Source organism: Notamacropus eugenii, chromosome 4 (genome assembly GCF_028372415.1).
Source record: "Notamacropus eugenii isolate mMacEug1 chromosome 4, mMacEug1.pri_v2, whole genome shotgun sequence".
Classification (NCBI taxonomy): Eukaryota; Metazoa; Chordata; class Mammalia; order Diprotodontia; family Macropodidae; genus Notamacropus; species Notamacropus eugenii.
This window is the reverse complement of record NC_092875.1, coordinates 382,806,392-382,828,841: the sequence shown is the minus strand read 5'-3', so window position 1 is coordinate 382,828,841 and position 22,450 is coordinate 382,806,392.

Genomic DNA, 22,450 nt, shown 5'->3' with positions numbered 1-22,450 from the left:
CATCTGCAATGAGTGATACCTTAGTTTCTTCTTAGCCTATTCTAATTCATTCAATTTCTTTATCTTGTCTAATTGCTATAACTAAATGTTCTAGTATCATACTGAATAATGGTGGTAATAATACACATCCTTGCTTCACCCCTGATCTCATTGGTAATGCATCTAGCTTGTCACCATTGCATATAATACTTGCTGAAGATTTTAGGTAGATACTGCTTATTATTTTGTGGAAAATTACGTTTATTTCTATGCTCTCCAATGTTTTCAATAGGAATGGGTGCTGTATTTTGTAAAAAGCTTTTTCTGCATCTATTGAGATAATCATGTGATTTCTGTCTGTTTTCTTGCTGACATGATCAATAATTCTAATAGTTTCCCTAATACTGGACCAGCCCTACATTCGTGGTATGAATCCTACCTAATCATAATGTATTATTTTCATGATGTTACTGTATTCTTTTTGCTAAAATTTTATTTAAAATTTTTGCATATGTGTTCATTAGAGAAAGTGATCTATAATTTCCTTTCTCTGTTTTTTCTCTTCCTGATTAAGGTATCAAAACCATATTTGTCTTTTAGAAAGAATTTAGGAGTACTCCTTCTTCCCAAATTTTCACAAATACTCTGCATAATATTGGAATTAACTGTTCTTTATATATTTGATAGAATTCAGTTGTAAATCCATCCAGTCATGGAGATTTTTTCCTAGGGAGTTCAGTGATGGCTTGTTCAATTTATTTTTCTGAGATGAAGTTGTTTAAGTATTCAGTGTCCTCTTCTGCTAATATGGGCAACTTATATATATATTTTTTAAAATACTGGTTCATTGCATTTAGATTGTTGAACTGATTGGCATAAATTTGGGCAAAGCAATTTCTAATTTTTGTTTTAATTTCCTGCTCATTGGAGGTGAGTTCACCCCTTTCATTTTAGATATTGGTAATTTGGTTTTCTTCTTTCTTTCTTTTAACCACATTGACCAAAATTTTATCAATTTTATTAGTTATTTTGTAAAAGCAAATATTAGTTTTAATTATTAGTTCAATAGTTTTCTTAATTTCAATTTTATTGATTTCTCCTTTAGTTTTCAGTATTTCTAATTTGGAAATTATTTGGGGATTTTCAATTTGTTCTTTTTTCTAGCTTTTTCAGTTGCATGCCTAAGTCACTGATCCCCTCTTTCTCTAATTTATTCATGTAGGCATTCAAAGCTATAGAAATTCCCCTAAGAACTGCTTTTGCAGTATTCCCTAAGATTTGGTAATTCATGTCATTAATGCCATTCCCTTGCATGAAGTTATTGATTGTTTCTATGATTTGTTGTTTTACCTACTCCTTTTTCAGGATTAGACTATTTAGTTTCCAATTAATTTTTGGTGTATCTTTCCATGGCTTTTCTTTATATATAATTTTTATTGCATATGATCTGCTAAAGATGCATGGACTATCTCTGCCATTCTTCACTGTATTGTGAGGTTTTTATTCCCAAAATAAGATCAAATTTTGTATATGTGCTATGTACTGTTGAGAAAAAGGTATATTCCTTTCTCTTCCAAATTGAATTTTCTCCAGAGATCTATCATAGCTATCTTATCCAGAGTTTCATTCACCTCCTTAACTTCTTTTTTTTTTTTTATTTTGAGGTTAGATTTATCAAGTTCAGAGAGAGGGAAGTTGCGGTCCCCCACTAGTATACTTCTGCTGTGTATTTCTTCCTTCAACTCCCCCAACCTCTCCTCTAAGAATTTGGATGCTGTACCACTTGGATTATATGTGTTTAGTAATGATATTAATTCATTGCTTATGGTGCCTTTTAGCAGGATATAGTTTCCTTCCTTATCTCTTTTGATTAGGTCTATTTTCGTTTTTACTTTTTCTGAGATTAGAATTGGTACCCCTGCTTTTTTTACATCAGATGAAGTACAGTATATTCTGCTCCAAACTTTTACCTTTAACCTGTCTATATCCCCCAGTTTCAAAGATGTTTCTTATAAACAACATATTGCTCGCTTATGGCTTTTAATCCATTCTACTATCCATCTCTGTTTTATGGGGGAGTTCATTTCATTCATATTCACAGTTGTGATTAAAATCTCTGTCTCTTCCTGCATTCTCTTTCCCACTGTTTGTGCTTTTAGTTCTCACGTCTCCCTTGCCCTCCTCAATAGAGTTTTCAGTTTTGACCACCGTCTCCCATAGTCTTCTCTTGCTTCTTTCAGCCCTCCTCCCTTTTACCCTCTTTTGCCCTTATCACTTCTTCCTCCTCTTTTAACTTCCCTTTCTTCCACCTTCCCCTCTTACTGTATATAGATTGGTTAGATTTATATACTTCATTAGTTTATTGTTCCCTCCCTGAACCAAATCAGATGAAAGTATCTGTCAAACAACGCTCCTCTCCCTCCCCTCTTTCCCTCTACTGTAATATAATTTTGTACTTCTTCCTGTGATGTGATTTATCATTTTGTGCTTCCTCCTATTTACATCTCCTCTTACATTCCCTTTGCATACTTAAATCACCTTTTTATTATTACGTCATTTACTTTATGCCCGTTCCTTCTATGTGTATCCCTTTTATACTTCATGATAGATGTGCAAATCTCAAGATTAACACATATCATTTTCCCTTATAAGTTTGCAAACAGCTTGCCAAAATTACGCCACAAGTTTTTCTTTTCTCCTGTTTACCTTTTTATTTCTTTCTTGAGATCTGCGTTTGAAGATCGAATTTTCTATTGAGTTCTGCTCTTTTAATCAGGAAGGTCAGTAGGTGAGAACTGAATGAGTGGGGTGTGAGGGGGCTCCCAGAATGAAGGGCAAATGAGATAAGGGAAGGTAATACAAGCAAACACTTCTGGGGAGCGATTACGTCAAAAGTGATAATAGAATAAATGATGTGGGCAGGAAAAGATGGAGGGAAATATAGCTAGTCTTTCACAACGTGGCTATTATGGAAGTCTTTAGCAAAACTACACATACATAAGCTATATTGAATTGCTTGTCATTTCAGTGGGAATGGGTGGGAGTGAGGAAGGGAGAGAAGTTAGAACTCAAAGTTTTGAGAATTGTTTTTGCATATAACTGGGAAATAAGAAATACAGATAATGGGGTATAGAAACATATCTTGCCCTACAAGAAAAGAAAAAAGATGGGGATAAGCAAAGGGAGGTGTGTGATAGAAGGGAAGGCAGATTGGAGGATGGTATAATCAGAGTGCAAGGTGTTTTGGGGTGGGTGAGTGTACAGATTGGGAGAATATGTAAAAATCAAAATCTTGTGGAAATGAAAGTTCATAACTAAAGCTAAATAAATAAATCGGAAAAAAAAAAAAGATTTGCAGCCCCAAGAGTGACTATGAACATGCCAGTGTAATTCTGAATAGCAAGATATACTAGACTCTTTGTATAGAGGCAAGGAGAAAAATATATGTTCAGAAAACAGAAAGTCAAATCTAACACCAGAAAGCCAAATCTGTCATAGTAACCAAAAAGCCACTATATACTAGCACTTCAGGGGACAAGGACATTCCTAAGCCTTCTATTTCCCCTCTTCCCCCGTATTCCCACTGTGGCCTTCCCAGAAACAAACACTCACAAGACTAGCTGTACCTGCCTATGTCCTTTCTTTCCTCTGCCCTAACTTCTCCCACTAACTTCATCCCAGTTCTGTTCTATCCTTCCTGTTTTACCTGTTAAGCAAGCTTCTCCCACAATATGTGACTTTGGCTTCCCTCTGATTTAACCAGTTTACATGCGCCTATTAATGAATGGGAAAGATCTCTTCATTTAACTTAACAATACGCTTAGGAACATAAAATTAGAAACTCTTTGGAGGTTTATTTGGAGAGAAAATGGAGAATAATGAGGAGGTTAATTCAATAATAAGCAAAAGGTGATAAGGGTCCCATTATAGACTACAGAAATGGAAAGATGATGGATTCTAAAGATGTTATGATGGTAAAAAAGTAAGAGTAGTTATACGATATAGGGAGCGAAAGAAAGGTGAACTCATCCATTAGACTGTGAGCTTTTACATCAGATTATAAGATTTTTTGAAATCAGGTATATATTTTTCTTTTTTTATTGATGAGATATCTGCTATAGTTTTTAGAAAGAAATGTCTTACTTCATGAAATATGAGAGAGAAAGACAGAGACAGAGACAAACAAAATAAAATAGGATAACAGGATAGAAGGGAAATACATAGTTAGTAATCATAACTCCAGGTATATGTAGGATGAACCTATCCGTAAAATGGAAGTGGGTAGCGGCGTGATTAAGAAGCCACAATCTGACAATATGTTGTTTATAGGGGATACACTTGAACTAGAAAGACACTGATACAGAGTTAAACTAAGATGCTGGAGGAGAATCTACTATGCAATGGCTTCTGGAAAACAAAAAGTCAGGGGCAGCAATCATGAAATCAAATGAAGGAAATCAAAAAATTGACTTAATTAAAAGGGATAATGAAGGAAACTATATTTTGATAAATAAAACATAGAAAATTAAGTACCGTGAAAAATTAATACCAATATTATTGAAGACCTCATTTTGTAAATATTTTGGAAACTGAGTCAAATTTATAAAAATGAAAGGCATTCTCTAATTGATACATGCAAAAGCACGTAAAATGGTATTTTTAGTAGAAGAAAGTATGGCTGTATAAAGTAATATGAAAATGCTTTAAAGTGTTAATGATTAGAGAAATACACTTTAATAAAATTCTGAGGTTCCATTTCTTACTTATCAGAAATGAAAAATACTGGTCTGGATGTGAGAAACCAACCACACTAATATACTGATTTTTGGAGTTGTGTACTCCATTCTGTAGAACATTTTAGAATTATTCTCAGAGGACTATTCAACCTCAAACCATTCATATTCTTTGACTCAGAAATACCAGTATGATATCTGTATTCCAAAAAGAAATATGAAAAGGAGAGATATCTACAAAATATTCATAGTATTTCTTTTGGTGGTGTCAAAAATGATAAGTGAGGAGATGTCTGTCAATTGCAGAATGACTAAACATATTATGGTATATGATTGATGTGTATGAACACTCTTCTCTTACAAGAAATGATAAAGGGTGTGTTTTCAGGAAAAAAAAAAGCAAACCTGAGAAGATCTTAACTGAGGTAAATTGAAGTGAGTAGAAGCAGGAGATCATTTTCTCCAATAACAATAATATTGTAAATGTGACAGCTGCGAAAGACTTAGGTAAACTTTTTTTTCAATCAATCAACATTTATTATGTTTCTAATATGAGACAGTATTTTAAATGCTAGAGATTAAAAGGAAAATATGAAAGTATTTCTTATATTTATATTTAAACTGTATCTGAGGCAACAAAATATATATACTCAACTGTATGTAAAATATGTGCATAATCCTTACAAGGTAGGAAAACCTTGTTGGTGGAGGTGATGCTTAAGCTGAGTTGTTGTTTTTTTGTTTTTTTTTGGTCAAGTGATACTTCTTTTAAAGCATTTACAATATAGACCACAAAAGAATTTTTTTTTAACATTAACCAACCGAGACACAAATAATAACTATGTATGCTAACTTCATAAGCCCTTGACGTAATTGTTTCGACACTATTACTAAGAATTAAAGGACCTTAGCTTTTGTTGTTGGTCTAAAGTCCTAAGCCTAATAGCTTAATTTTAGACTTGACCTCGGATGTTCCCCTACCAACAGTCTATAATTTAATAGATCTGGTATTAAGTTTACAAACCTTTTGACTATAAGAAATTGCCGCCAAGAGTAGGGATATTGCAGGGAAACAATATCTCCCCAACTTCATGTCAGTTGCAGGCAGGAGTAGATTGTCAACTTGCGTTCAGTGAGGCTTAAAGTCTGCCAGGGGTCAGTGGGGATATTGAGTCAGGAGAATCCTACCTCAGCCCAGGATGAACAGCATCTCTTCGACTCTTGCCACTAGATCACCTTTTTCAGTTCATACCAGCATCTCACAGGCTTACTGGCATTATGGATTGGAGCTCAGACCTCCTTTCTTGCTCTCCATACCTGGAGTTAGACTCAGAAGAACAGTCAGTTAATAGTCCCATAACATCATAAAATAACAAGTTCCAATAAACAAGTTTCAAACATGACTATAATTTCACACTGGCTAAGGAACATCTTTTGAGGTAACACTTAAGTGGCTTACATGCCTTTGACACCTGTTCTATTTCCTGCTTAAATAACAATCATAAAATCACATTTACCAGTAAAACCTAAACTTTTTCATCAATGCCAAATTTTACCCAAAATTACCTTCCTCTAGGTAACTTAAACTAAAATTCTTTTCCCCAAACTAAAGATGTCTCTGATCTATTCGCAGTAATTAATTCAGTCAATTGTTTTAATACTAATTGCTTTTACATCACTTAGTAACATGCCCAATTTTTCTTCCCATATCTCCCCTCCCCCACCCCATAATAATTTACATTCTAATTACCCTTTCCCTCAATGAGCCCTCCCTTTTATCACACCCCATCCTTCCCTTATCCCCATCTTCTCTCTTTTCTTATGGGATAAGATAAATTTCTATATCCCATTGCCTGTGTTTCTTATTTCCCAGTTATATGCAATAATACTTCTCAATATTCGTTGCTACTACTTTGAATTCCCACTTCTCTCCCTCCTTCCCTCCCTACTCATCCCCACTGAGAAAGCAAGCAATTCGATACAGACTATATATGTGTAGTTTTGCAAAAGACTTCCATAATAATCATGTTGTGTAATACTAACTGTATTGTCCTCTATCCTACTCTATCCCCTTTTGTTTTTTATTCCCTCATTTTGCGTTGTCCCTTCCCAAAAGTGTTTTTTTCTAGTTACTTCCTTCTTCCATTTGCCCTTACTTCTATCATTCTCCTTACCCCATTTGTTGCCTCGTCCCCTACTTTCCTGTTGTATAAGACAGATTTTCATAGCAAATTTAGAGAGCAGGTTATTCCCTCCTTAAGTCATATGTAGAGAGAGTAGGTTCACTTTTCCCCTCTTCCCTTCTCCCTTTTCTCCTCCACTGAGCAAAATTTTTCTTTATCTCTTTTATGAGTAATAGTGTGCACCATTTCATATCTTCCTTTCTCTTCCCAGTATATTCCTCTCTCACCTCGTAATTTTTATTGTATTTTTTTGTGGATATCATCTCCTCTGATTCAACTCAACCTGTACTCATTGTCTATATGTGTGTGTGTATTTGTGTGTGTGTCTTTGTGTGGGTGTATACAATGCCTCCACCTACCCAAATACTGAAAAAAGCAGTCTGAAGAACTAAAAATATTTTCTTTCTATTTAGGAATTTAAACAGTTCAGCTTTAGAAACTCTTTTTTGATCTCTCTCCTGTTTACCTTTTCATGCTTTTCTTGATTCTTGTGTTTGAAAGTCAAATTTTTCTCCTCAGTTCTGGTCTTTTCATCATGAATGCTTGAAAGTCTTGTATATCACTGAATGACCATTTATTCCTTTGAAGCATTATACTAAATTTTCCTGGGTAGATGATTCTTGGTTTTAATACCAGTTCCTTTGATTTCTGGAATATGCTATTGCAAGCCCTTCAATTGCTTAATGTTGAAGCTGCCAAATCCTGTGTTATCCTGATTATATTTCCACAATATGAGTATTGTTTCTTTCTAGCTGCTTGCAGAATTTTCTCCTTTACCTGTGAACTCTGAAATTTGCCTGCAGTATTCCTAGGAGTTTCTCTTTTTGGGTACCTTTCAGGAGGTGGTTAGCAGATTCTTTCAATATTTATTTTGCCTTATGGTTCTAGAATATCAGCACACTTTTCCTTGATAATCTCATGGAAGATGATGTCTAGGATCTCTTTTTCATTATAGTTTTCAGGTAATCCCATGATTTTTAAATTGTCACTCTTAGATCTATTTTCCAGGTCAGTTTTTCAAATGAGATATTTCACATTATGTTCTATTTTTTTCAAACTTTTGCTTTTGTTTTTTAACTCCTTGGTTTATCTCATAGTCATTCATTTCCCTGAACTCAATTCTCTCTTCCAGAGAACTATTTTGTTCAGTGAGGTTTTGAACCTTCTCCTCCATTTCACTAATTGCTTTTCAATGCTTCCTTCTCCTCATTGACTTTTTGAACCTCTTTTTCCAATTGAGTTAGCTTCTTTTTAAAGGTGTTATTATTCTCAGCATTTTTGGTTCTCCTTTATCAAGCTGCTAACTCACTTTTCAAGCTCTTTTATTGCCTGAGCCCTGTTTCAGTTCCCTTTGGATGCCCTGGAGGCAGGCACCTTGACTTCCTGTGACAGTATGCCTTGTTCTTCCTCATCTGAAAGGATGAGAGGAGACACCTGTTCACCCATAAAGTAACCTGTTACTTGATTTCTGAATCCTTTGTCAAGAGATTTGACTTTGCTACCTGGTTCCCCTGTGCTTTGGGTGGGTACGGGGCCATCATTCAGGTGTGGCGTTTAGATCAGCTGCACCCTACCACCAGAGACTTTAAACTGAGCTTCCTTGACAGTGGACCCAAGTTGCTTCTCGGCCTCTGTAGGTGCCTGCAGTCTAGTGTTACTCTTCTGATGTTGCCTGGGGCTATTGCTGGAGGAACTCCTTGTCCTCTTGCCCCCCTGGGAAAACCCTCCACACTGACCTTTGGAGTTTTCTTTGTCACTTGTGTGTTGAGGTATCTAAGACCCTCCCTTCTGGGGCTTCTGCTATGGAGGCCTGTTCTGTTCCTGTTCCTACCCATGCTGTGTAGCCAGGGCTGGACTCTGCTCTACTCAGGTACCTGTGAGATAAACCTTTCCTGTCAGCCTTGCAGGTTACCTTTGGCTGGAAACCTCTTCTGCTCTGTTGCTCTATGGCTTCTGCTGCCTAGACTTTGTTGAGAGTCATTTTTTCAGGTATTTTGTGGATTGTGGGGGAAGCGCTAGAGTATATGATCTTTCTACTCCACCATCTTGGCTCTGCCAAGACTTAGCTAATCTTATCATATAAGGATCCATGACAATTCAGAAGGTCTCATGATGAAAGTTGCTGTTTACCTTAATAGAGAGAACAAATGAACTCTGAGTGCGAATTGAGGTATATTTTTTTCTGTCTTCATTGTTTCTTTTGACATACCTAACATTGTAGTGTGTTTTGCATGATATCTCCTATTTAATACGTTTCATATTTTTCATAATTACTTGCCTTCTTAGTAGCTGGGGGAGAGGTGGAACAGAGAGATACGATTTGGAAGTCAGATTTTTTTAAAATGTTAGCAATTAATAAAAAATGAATTTTGAAAATTCTTAATATTCCTATACAGAAATAATCTCTCTGTCTTTTTATTCAAAGTATTTTGTATCACTCATACTGTCTCTACTATGCCTTGCTTTTTATGTTTATCTATTAATGTCTCTCATTGCTTTTCCTCTTTAAAATTTTACTGTGAATCAGTTTCTCATATGTAAAATTAACTGTGGAAGAAAATGCAAAGTGACTCCAGTATCTTTGCTAAAAAACTCCAAATGTGGTCATCAATAACTGGACATAACTAAAATGAGTAAACAACAGTGACTGTATTGTATATTTTTACTAATTTTTCCACCCCTTTTTATTTCATTGATATAAGCAATTCCTAATGAGGAAGTTACCATTTACCACACATATATACACATGCTCTTCCACTTGTGTTCTTAGAGATTTTCTCACTAATTTTGTTTTGAAATAATACTTTGAAATAATGGTAGATTGCTGAAAATAGATTTAGTGCATGATATGCTTTCTTACTCTCCATTTCAGTCCCCTGTCACCTCCCTAAACACAGGCATAGAAGCTAAATACATATTTGTGCAAATAGACAGATTTTTTTCTCCTCATGATAAAATATGTGAATGATTTTAAAAGGTTTACTTGATATAACATAGTACTTGGAATAAGAATGGTCTGAGTATAATTCATTCTTCAAGAACTTTCTGCGTCTGTGAACCTAGGAAAATTGCTTACTTTTCTTTTAACTCAGTTCCTAATGTCTGCAAAACTAATATCAATAATAATAATAATACCTATTTCACAGAACAGTCATGATTATCAAATGAGTTAAGAGAAGTAAACTTCTACTAAAACAAATGCATATAAACATCAACTTATAGTGGTAGTCATAGTGATAGTAGTAGTAGTAGTAGTAGTAGTAGTAGTAGTAGTAGTAGTAGTAGTAGTAGTAGTAGTAGTAGCAGTTCTGGTAATTACAATAGTATTTTGTAATACTCCCAGAGAATGCATGTATTTTTAACAGGCCCTGCTAGAGGATGATATTTTAAGCACACAGAGTTTGAATATGATATCAGTTTCAAATAGGTGATATAGCAGTACATGCCTTTATATAAGACCAATTCTAGGTGTGAGTATAATCTATAATTCTACTGCTGAATGTTTCTTTTTTTTCTGTTAATGAAATTTTAATGATTCCCACACACCATCTTTAAAATGTTTGAGTATCATGTTCTTGGATAAGAAGGAGGATAGATACTAATTTACAAACAAAAACAACAACAAAAAAAAACTACTTGCATAGCACTTTTTACTTCGGTAAATTTTATTTATTTCAGTCCTTCTTGGGTAAAATTTATGAACATTTCTTTACCCATAAAAGATAATAACTTATCTGCTGTTGGTGACTTTCCTACCAAAAGTTAACTGTGTTTTTTTGGTTCTATTTTTACATGTATGTAAGATCTCCCTCAATTATATGGAAGCTCCTTGAGAGGAAGGTTTTTTTCCTTATTTTCCTTTATACTCCCAACATCAGTCACAGGTACTGGTGCATGGAAGGTGGTTTACAAAATTCCTCTTGATTGATTCACTGTGACAAAATGTCACAAATGTATACTACATAGCAAATGTTGGTAACAACTTTCAAGATAATGAATTCTGAATAATAAAGAAGTATAAAAATGATCTAAAAATTAAAGGTCAACTGTCTTTCAAAATTATTCAACAGTGGCATGACTAATAATTGAGTGAGGACTGAGTGGAAAAATGAAAGAATAAAAAGTAATGTGAAAGCAGCCCACAAATCCAGAGAGCTAAAAAAAATAAGGGGAAAGGGCATAGTCCACGATCTTCAGGGAAAAAGAAAAACTTGAAATTTATTACTCTTTTTCTTTAAGCCCTTTATTTGAAGTTCTAATAATATTGTCATTGAATTGACTCAGTAAATGAACTACCTTAAATAATACACAGTTGATTTGTTTACTCCACATTCTACACTCTGTTTAGAAAGGAATATATATTTACTAAAACACTGTTTCAGTTCACTGGAAGACTTTCCTGATTATTTTCTCTGGCATTAGACACTGTTTTATCCTATCAGGAAGCTAACACTTTATGCAGATTCTATATATCTGACCTGAAGTTTTTAGGGGGATTCATTTAAATACTCCACACTATAAAGCAACAGTCTGAATCAGTAATATGACCAAGCTACACTGGATGGACCTTATTTCAAGTGTATATCACATATAAGCTATAAATCGCACACAAACTTACTTTTCTCCTTTCAAATACATTTTCCATTGGACATTTATTCCAACTAGTACTGGTAGTATGATAAAGGAGAAATCTTACTCATGTGTTCCTCCACTTATATTGATAAACATTATAGTTTAGTTACATTTGGCTCACACACTATGAGTGACTTTGTATTGTGGTCATAAAACCCTAATCCATTCACCAACAGGATCCTTCCTGCCAGTATTTCTTTGCCTGTTTAGAAAACACAACCTCCCAATTACCTCATCTTCAACCAATAGCTCTGATTCCATTCCTGTTTCCATCAGGCTGATTTAGTATCAGGACTTGGACATGTCTAACATTATTAAATAAAGGTCGGAGAAAAAGGATATAACTCTGGTGCCATTTTGCCCCTTATATAAGTTCCTTTCTATTGCCAAATTCTTGATATCACTTCCCATCTGAGGATGATACTTCCTAATGGCATCCATTCACTGACTCAGGCTGCTTGTATTGAATAATCCTGTTACTTTATCTTGATTTCTGCTTCTGAAGTTCCCATTGCTTTCTAAATACATAACAAAAATTTCCTGTCCCATGCCCATCCTCTGTCATTATGTTAAGATACCTTAGTTTATAGTTCCTGGGTAGGTGGACGAAACTCCCAGCAGCTGCACCTATTTCCCAAGATGTACTTTAGCGTCCATGCAAAGCCAGGACTAAGATTATGAACCCCACATCCCACAGGGAAGAACTCCCTATTTATATAAGCCATCAAAACTGGGACTAGGGGAGTTTGCCTTAAATTTGTGCTCTTTGTTTCCTCTTCTTCCACCTCATACACAGAGGTTGTAAGTATAGAATATAAATGAAGCATTTAAAGTCCTAGAATTGTAAACAACAGTCTTACATTTGAGGCCTGGGACTCTAGCTTATTAACTATTTGATCTTCAGTCCTCATAATTTCTAACCTCAGCTTTGCCCCCTTAGAAGATGCGGATAATAATACAAATGCTACGTATTTCACAGATTGTTCTACGAATCAAGTAAGATAATGTAGGAAAAATACTACATAAACGTTAAAGAGAAAATGAAAATGTTATTTAGCTTTCCAGTATAATAGACACTACTTGACTTAGTCATGCTCTGTATTTTTATGTTTTCTTAAATACAGACTTGGGTTAACTTCTCCATAGGAATGAAAGGAACTGCCCTCAACACCCTCAACACACTTCTCTTTCTTAGTTTTATTTACCCTTTCCTTTACTTATGTTGATGGGAATTCTCCCTATGGAAATTCCTTCTGGACTGCCTGTCTCTCTTTAGATTCTCTTTTTATGTCATTTTGTTTATTTTTATTTTTTAAAGATTATTTATTTATCTTTATTTTCAACATTCATTTCCACAAAATTTTCAGTTCCAAATTTTCTTCCAATTCCTCCCATCTCCCAGCCCATAACTCCTTGCATTCTGATTACCCCTTCCCTCAATATGCCCTCCCTTCTCTCACAACCCTTCCTTCCCTTATCTCCATCTTATTTCTTTTCTTCTAGGGAAAGATATATTTCTATGCTCCAATAACTTTATTTCTTATTTCCCAGTTGTATGCAAAAACAATTCTCAACATTGTTTCCTAATACTTTGATTGCAACTCCTCTCCCTTCCTCCTTCCCCACCCATCCCCACTGGGAAGGCAAGCAATTCAATATAGGCCATATATGTATAGTTTCCATTATAGTCATGTTATGTAAAACTAACTATATTTCTCTCCATCCTATTCTGCCCACTCCATTTATTCTATTCTCTCTTATGACCTTGTCCCTCCTCAAAAGTGTTTACATCTAATTACTCCATTGTCCCAATTGCCTGACCCTCCATCATCCCCCTTACCTTACTTGCTCCCTTCTCTACTTTCCTGTAGTGTAACATAGATTTTCATACCAAGTTGAGTGAGCATATTATTACTTCCTTAAGTCAAATGTGAAGAGAGTAAGCTTCATTGTTTCCCTCTCACCTCCTTTCTTTTCTCCTCCATTGTAAAAGCTTTTTCTTGTCTCTTTAATGCATGACAATTTGCCCCATTTCTCCCTTTCTCCTCCCAATACATTCCTCTTTCATCCCTTAATTTTATTTTTGAAATATCATCCCATCTTATTCAACTCACCCTGTGCTCTCATATATACATATATATATGTATGTATGTATGTATGTATGTATGTATGTATGTATGTATGTATGTGTGTGTGTGTGTGTGTGTGTGTGTAATCCCTCCAACTATCCAAATACTGAGAAAAGTCTCAAGGGTTACACATATTTTCTTTCAATGTAGGAATGTAAACATTTCAACTATAGAAAGTCCTGTATGATTTCTCTTTCCTGTTTGCTTTTTTATGCTTCTCTTGATTTTTGTGTTTGAGAGTCAGATTTTATATTCAGTTCGGGTATTTTCATTAAGAATCCTTCAAAGTCCTCTAGATCACTGAATGACAATTTTTTCCCCTGAAGAAATGCTCGGTTTTGCAGGGTAAGTGATTCCCGGTTTTAATCCCAGTTTCTTTGACTTCTGAAATACCATATTTTAAGCCCTTTGATTTCTCAGTGTAGAAGGTGCCCCATCCTGTGTTACCCTGATTGTATTTCCACAATAATCCACTTATTTCTTTCTAGCTGCTTGCAATATTTTCTCCTTGACCTGGGAACTCTGGAATTTAGCTAAAATGTTCCTAGGAATTTCTCTTTTCGGATCACTTTCTGGAGGAGATGAGTGGATTCTCTCAGTATTTATTTTGCTCTCTGATTCTAGAATATCAAGAAAGTTTCCTTTGATAAATTCATGAAAGACGATGTCTAGGCTATTTTTTGATCATGGCTTTCAGGTAGTCCTATAATTTTTAAATTTTTCTCTTCTGGATCTATTTTCCTGGTCAGTTGTTTTTCCAATGAAATATTTCACATTATCTTTTATTTTTACATTCTGTTGGTTTTGTTTTGGAATTTATTTCTTCCTAATAAATTCATTACCTTTCATCTGCTCCATTCTCGCTTTTAAAGAACTGTTTTCTTCACTGACCTTTTGAACCTCCTTTTCCATTTGGCTAATTCTGCTTTTTAAAGCATTCTTCTCCTCATTAGTTTTTTTTTTTTTTTTACCTCTTTTGCCAACTGAGTTAGCCTATTTTTAAAGGTGTTATTTTTTTCAGCATTGTTTTGGGTCTCCTTTAGCAAACTGTTGACTCGCTTTTCATGATTTTCTTGCATTACTCTCCTTTCTCTTCCAAATTTTTTCCTCCACCTCTCTCACTTGATTTTCAAAATCGTTTTTGATCTCTTCTATGGCTTGAGACAACTGCATGTTTATTTTGGAGGTTTTAGATGCAGAATCCTTGGCTTCCTCTGATGGTATGCATTGTTCTTCCTCATCAGAAGGCATGGAAGAAAATTCCTGTTCACCAAGAAAATAATTTTCTATAGTCTCATTTTTTCTCACTTTTTTGGGCATTTTCCCATCCAGTTACCACACTTTTGATACCTTTGTCAAGAGGAGGGTATACTCTGGGTACCTGTAAGTTCTCAGTTTCTCCAATGTGGCACAATCAAGGGAGAGGAGTTTAGTCCTCTCCTGGCCTCCGCACGGGTCTTGGAGCAACCAAAATCTTTTCTGCCCAGAATCTGCAGTTAGAATCCCCTCACCAAAACTGGCTCTAATTCCATCACACCAGCACTCCTTCTCACCCTAGGGCCAAAATCAGTGCTAACATTCAGATATGCTGCTCAATTCCTCCAGGTTCTTTAGGCAGAGATCTCACATTCAGATATGCTGCTCAATTCCTCCAGGTTCTTTAGGCAGAGATCTCCCATTCAGATCAGCTGCTCAATTCTCCCCCAAGGCTATAGGCAGAGGGGTCTCCGAGAATGGAAGCTGCCTCTGCAGTGTCTGCTGCTGGTGGCCCATACCACACTCTCTTCTCCTGGGTGAAGGAGCCCTCCCAATGACCTTTGAAGCTACCTGTGGCGTTTGTGTGTTGAGCAATCTAGGAATTGCTGCTGCCAGTGACTCCCTGAAGCCTGTTCTCAGTCCTGTCCCTGCTGTTCCAGATTGGGCTGTAGTTCATGCTGGGCTGTGCTCTGTTCAGGACTGGACTGCACTTCGTGCCTATGTCATTGCATAAATTGTCTTTTTTCTTGATTTTTTGCTTAACACAGTTTCCATATATAGCTTGAGTTCTTCACAAATAGGAAAGAAGCTAACCAGAGAATGATTTGGGGGACTTCCATTTTTTGTTTATTTTCCAAACTTAAGGAATTGATTATTTTATGTGCTGTAAATGTCTTTTATCTCTTGTGTAGACAAGATGAGAAGAGGCCCAAAGATCACCAGCTGAATTACTGAAAAGGATGAAGAGTTATCAGGTAGAAAGAAATCAATAATTCAAGAATACCGGAATAGTAAATCAGGCAGACTAAATGTGAATTTCTTACAAGGGAAAGCATCTTTTTGGGGGAAAACAGGGAGGGACAGAGTTGTCAGTAAGTAGTGATAGACAAGAAAAGAAAATCAGCAATACATTTAAAATGTATCAAAGAAAGAGAAGAAAATTGCAGTAGATGACAAAAACAGCAAAATTTTGAAAATACTTTGTTAAATGTAACATACACTATAAAAATTACATAACTTATTTGCCATTTCATATAAATCCCATTTTTGTTCTTTGTATATTTCAGTTTTAGCAATTCAATAAATGTCTTCATTTTTTATTAGCTTCATAATAACTATAAAACTACAACAGACTAGTCAAAATAAGGGCCAGTCATTTTCTTCTCCTCCTTTTTAGAATACAGAGGATCCCATCTTTCTCTCATGTACTCCAAAACTTTCTGAATTCTTCTTTTGAAGCCTGACGACATCAGTTTGAGTGTTCACTTGGCCATTCTATCTTTGTCTTGAATTCTTTGTTATCATCATTGGGACCCTGTTTGTATTTTCCCTTCTATTTGCCCCTTCTTTGTGTTTTCCCAGTTTCTTTCCCAGCTCTGTCAAAACAATGGATTGTTGATCAAACATAGCATATATTAATGTCAGCTATGCTAAATATCCTTACCTTCTAAGTCTGAAAGGGCCTAATACCACATTATATTTATCTGGGTCACTATATTTATTGATTATCATTTCTGTTGTTTACCAAGTTGACAGAATTTATGCTATATATTTCAGTAAAAATTGGTGTCACTATAAGTTAGTCACTGATCATTTATTAAAACCCTATCATACAAGCACTGTGTAAAGTGCTAGGTATAAGAGGAAAGATTAAAAGAAAATTCCTGTCCTCAAGAAGTGAACATTTCTGTGGAAAATACAGAAAATAAATTATTTGTATGTATGTATGCATGGATGTTTGCCCATGCACATATAAGAAGTAAGTTTTAGCTAAAATTGTTTTTGGTGTGAAAAAAGTATTTACAAAAGTACGTCTGCAAAAGGATGCTTATGGCCAAATGTGAAAAGGCCTTGCATTTAGTTCTTGTAATTTTTGCCAGTTAGGTTCATGAGGGTTTTGGGATCAATTGTAAACTGTTCTTAAAAGAGAAAAATATTTGCTGCATGAAAAAATGTTTTGTAAAATCATTTTATGATTTTTGTAAGACATATCTACCAAATCTATATTTTTAAGCTAATTTGTGATATAAAGGTTTTATGGGACTTGGAATAATGGATTAGATAAGGGAAACCAGGACTTTTATGGCTCCAGGAAGCTCTGTGACAATTTCAGGAAAAAAAGCCTCTTGGTCACATCCCCCTTTCCTTTTGAAGTTCAATCATTACAGAAGTACTTAAGCTCTAATCTGAATTCAGTCCTACTCAGAGAAAAGATCTAACTCTTTCCTAGTGTCAAAGGAAAGCATGGCTACAAACCTCAACTTGAGTCCCTAAGATCTGAAAATCCTAAAATCATCACCAAAGTGGCATGGTTCCAGGCTTTATTAAAGTTGTAATCTCTTATGCAAAGTGTAACTTGTTTGTATGTGGAATTTCTAAACAATGAAATTGTTTTGATGATAAATACTCTCTAATGATTAGATTTTTAGGACAAATTTAAGATGTAAGTCCTTGTAAAATTTTTGATAAGTGAAACCTGTCTTCTTATGTATAAACCTCTGAGACCGTACTCAGAGAAGAATATGACTGTTACAAGAAGTTTGCCTTAGGGGACAATCCTGTCCTCAGCCTGCCATGAGATCCTTCTGACTCATTTTCCCCATTGTATTCCTCTGAAAAGGAATGTTTTCCAACTTCACTATATCGGAGTCTGACTCTAAAGTGGAGATGATATCTAATTATGGTTTTGCTTTTCATCTTCATGGCATGTTTCTCTAATCAAAGAAGATAGTTTAACATATAAGGAAAATGCAAATATTGGATATTGCTGTTTTCAATTAATTTGATAAATGGGTATTCTGGTGTGGTCTTGTGAAAGATAAAATCCATTAAATAGAACATTCCTTCTGAGTGTTATTGGAATAATTAGATAAAGGAAAGTAAACTAAAATATAAAAGTGATGTTGAATGATTGTTCCATAGAAAAAATCTGGGACTTAAACTTAATTGCAATTGTATGGAAGTGTTGAGGTTAGGGGTGCTTGGGGTCCAACAATAGTGACACTCTCAAATGAATTCAACCTAAGTCTTCTTTCACCCAAAGAACATCAAAGTTTGTTATTTTATCTACAGGGAGACTGAGGAAGGGGTTCAGGCCAGCGCCAGGTTGTCTGGGGGTTTCAGGGATAGTCTTGATGGGAGCTGTTAGTAACCTGGGGATTTGGATGGATAGAATCAAACGTGGGAAATAGAACAGAAATTTTGGCATAGTGATAGGGAAAAGCTCATGAGTGTCAGGAGACTCAGATTAAGTAGAGAAATCAAAGGAGGTTTCAAGGTGAGATTTCCCTGTTAGACAAATGGGATTAAAATTCTTTTGAGTAAGGAACAGTGGTCCCGACTTGGAATAAGGTAATTACATGTTACAAAGATCAATTGGGTAAATACAATTGACTGAATCAAATTACTAAGACCATATCTGAGACATTTTTAGTTTGGGGAAAAGAATTTCATTCTAAGTTACTTAAAGGCAGCTAACCTCTGGTAATACTTTGCATTGATGGAAAAATTTAAATGTTTATGTTTTGATTTGAATTTGTGTTCTAATATAAATTGATTTGAATTTCATGAATATAAGTTGAAGTTAGTGTTTGAACTTATCAAATGTGCTGCTCTTTCTTTTAGACTGAGGATTGTTAGAAAAGTACAGGAAAGCTTGGGAAACAGATACGAATGTATTAGAGCAATAGCATGGTTTTAAATCGTAGTTTTGATTTTATTATTGTTATTTAATCAGGAACTAGAACATGTATAGAAAGGCATGCAAGTTACTGAATATTTGCTTCAGAAGATGTTCCTTAGGCAATGTGAAATTAGTTATATCTGAACCTGATTATTGGAACTTGCTGTTTTAATATTTTATTGGACTATTAACTGACTGTTCTTTGGAGTTTAACTCCAGGTGCGGATAGCAAGAAATACTGTTTGAGTCACTGATCCATGATGCCAGTGAGCCTGTGAGTTGCTGGTACGAACTGCAAAGGGGTGATCTCATAGGAAGGTTGGGAAGATGACTGTTCAGACTGAGCTGAGATAGGATTCTCTTGACTCAATTTCCTCTCTGAAACCTGGCAGACTTTAAGCCTGGCTAGATGCAAGTTAACAATCTACTACTGCCTGGAAATGATATGAAGTTAGGGAGATGTTGTTTCCCTGAAATGTCCCTACTCTTTGTAGTAATTTCCTATAATACAAATTTAATAAGTATAATAACAAGGTCTATGAAATAATAAGTTGTTGGTAGCAAATATCTGAGTTAAGTCTAAAATTACAATACTAAGCTTAGGATTTTAGACCAAAAATAAATAAGGTAGGGTCCTTTAATTCTTAATAATGGCAGGGAAACAGTGAGATTGGAAACCTATGAGGCTAGTATACATAGTCACTATTATTTTTGTGTCAGATGATAAATACTAAAAAAAAATGATTTGTGGTCTATACTGTAAATGCTTTAAAAGAACATAACATGACCAGAAGTTGGAGTTGTTTTATGAGATGATATACACTGAGTTAAAAAGTGATTATTTATTATATTTTTTTAAGTACTGGATCCTGTTATGGACGCCTTAGTGAAATCTCATCCTCCTGATGTGGGAAATGAATAATGAATTAATGTAAAATGTAAAACCTGGGTTCTAATGTGAATTTCTTAAATATGACAATTGATGAAAGTTCCAATTTTGATTTTGTAAGAATGATAGGAATGGTGATCTAAAATTGTATCAAGGTCAGTTTTGTGGGAGATTAGACATCTGGATTTCTACAAGAAGACAAAGTAAAGAAGATTCTGAGATACTGTACTGAAGATGGCTTGAAGGAGCACTCAAACGAGAAAACTGCATCAGATGATGTTCCTCTCCATACTGCTACATGAGAGGGAAACTCTCAATGGACAATTAATTCCGTTACCTTCTTTTTTGAATCTCTGTATCTGTACTTATGGAAGGGGAGTGTCCCCTTGTAATTTGTCAATGTATCAGGTCAACTTTGCTCCCTTCCCATATACATATAAAGGGGAGACAGAAGAAGGGAAGAATCCATAGGGGAAAGAATGTGGGTAGGTATTAATTGTATTTAGGTGTGGAAACAAGAATTTTAATAAAGAGAAAAAGGCGGAAGTTTCTGGAAATCAAGGAAGTTCTGTTTTCCATAGTCCTAGATGATAAGAGTTATGACCTAGCATGGATAGGTTAGAGGTCAGAAACTAATACATAGACTTAATGAACTGTGTGAGGAAAAGCCTATCAGAGAGGAGAACATAAAGTCAAATGGCCAAAGGATGGTATCCTGGGAGATCCAAAGTTCAGAAAACAGTATAAGAAAGCCCACCTTTCTGAACGTGTGGTGGTATTCCCGTAACATTACTGAGGAGACTATCTATTCACTCAGAGGGAATGGACGTTAAGATTAATAAAAATTTCCTGATTTCAAAAAAAAAGAACTTAATCATATTTGTAAGAATACAAACAATTCCACAATAGAGAAATCGTCAAAGGATATGAACAGGTAGTTTTCAGATTTAGAAATCAAAGCTATATATAAGCATATGAAGAAGTATTCTGAATAACTTGATTAGAGAAATGCAAATTAAAACAAGTGTGAGATACCACCTCATGTCTATCAAATTAGCTAATATGAAAAAATAAAAATGGCCAATGTTGGAGAGGATTTGGGGAAACTGAGGCAGTAATGCCCTGTTGGTAGAGTTGTGATTCAACCATTCCGTAAAGCAATTTAGAACTATACCCAAAGGGCAACCAAAGTGTGCATACACTTTGATCCAGCAATACCACTAGTAGGTCTGTATCCCAAAAGATCGTAAAAAAGGAAAATGACCTACACGAGGAAAAGTATTTTAGCAGTGACAATTATGAAAATATTTATATTAATCATGGTGGTAAAATATTGGGAAATGAGATGATGTCCATCAATAGAGGAATGGCTATACAAGTTGTGGCACATGAATGTGTGGAATACTATTATGCAATAAGAATTGATGAAAAGTCAGATTTCAAAACATTCTGGAAAGAATTGTACAAGCTGCTGCATAGCAAAATGAGTAAAACCAGGAAAACATTGTATATATTACTAGTAATACTGTGGGATGATCAACTATGAATTACTTAGCTCTTCTCAGCAATATAATCATTCAAGACAAATAGAAGGACGATTGATATAAAAGATAAAGAACTAATGAACTCTGAATGCACATATTTTTCACCTCACTTTATTCTTTCTTATTTTTTTTTTCTTTTCATCAGTTTCTTCTTTCACAACTGTGGCGAACATGGAAATTTTTTTCATGGCACCACATGTATAAACTATACAAAATGCTTGCCATTTTCAGAAAAGGGTAGGAATAATAGAGAGAAACATTTGAAAATCAAAATTATATAAAAATGATTGCTAAAAATTTGCCTGACATATAACTAGGGGAAAAAATGAAATATTAAACCAAATGTAAAACAGAATCCTAAACTATGTAGTTTACAAGAAACATACTTGAAACAGAGAAATACACAGAATAAAGGAAAATGGTTGGAGCCAAATCTAGTATGTTTCTTCTGAAGCAAAAAATAAAAAAAAGCAAGGGTAGCAATTATTACTTTCGACAAAACGAAGTTAAAAATAGAGTTAATTCACAGAGATAAGGAAGGAGATCATATCTTACTAAAAAGTGTCAGACAGTGATTATCAACACTAAACATATGGACAAAAATGGTATAGCATTCAAACTCTTAACGGAAATGTTAAACAAGTTACAGAAGGGTCTAGAACATAAAACTATACTACTGGAAGACCTCAAATTTCCCCTTTCAGAACTTAATAAATCTAATTAAAAGATAAACAATAAAACATTCAATGAATAAATAGAATTTTAGAAAAGTTAAATACGATAGACCTATGTAGAAAATAGAAGGAGATTAAAAGAAATATAGCTTTTGGTTCAATAGTACATGACAGTTACATTGAAAGGGACTTCATATTATGGCCTAAGAAACCTCATAACTCAATTCACAAACACAGAAATTTTGATTGATTGTTAAAGATAACGAAGCATCAAAATGTATTTAATAAATTGCTATAGAATCAGAGAATAAAAATTAATTAGAAAATTAATTTATTTATTAATCTAATTAAAAGTTAATTAGGAAGTAATCTAGATATAGAGAATGAGTGAGTCAAAGAGCATATCATGGAAACAATCAAAAGTATATTAAAGGGAATAACAGCAATGAAAAAACACACCAAAATTTATGCGAAGCAGCCAAAGCAAGAGTAGTTATGAAAATAGTTATGACTGTAAACACTCAAATCA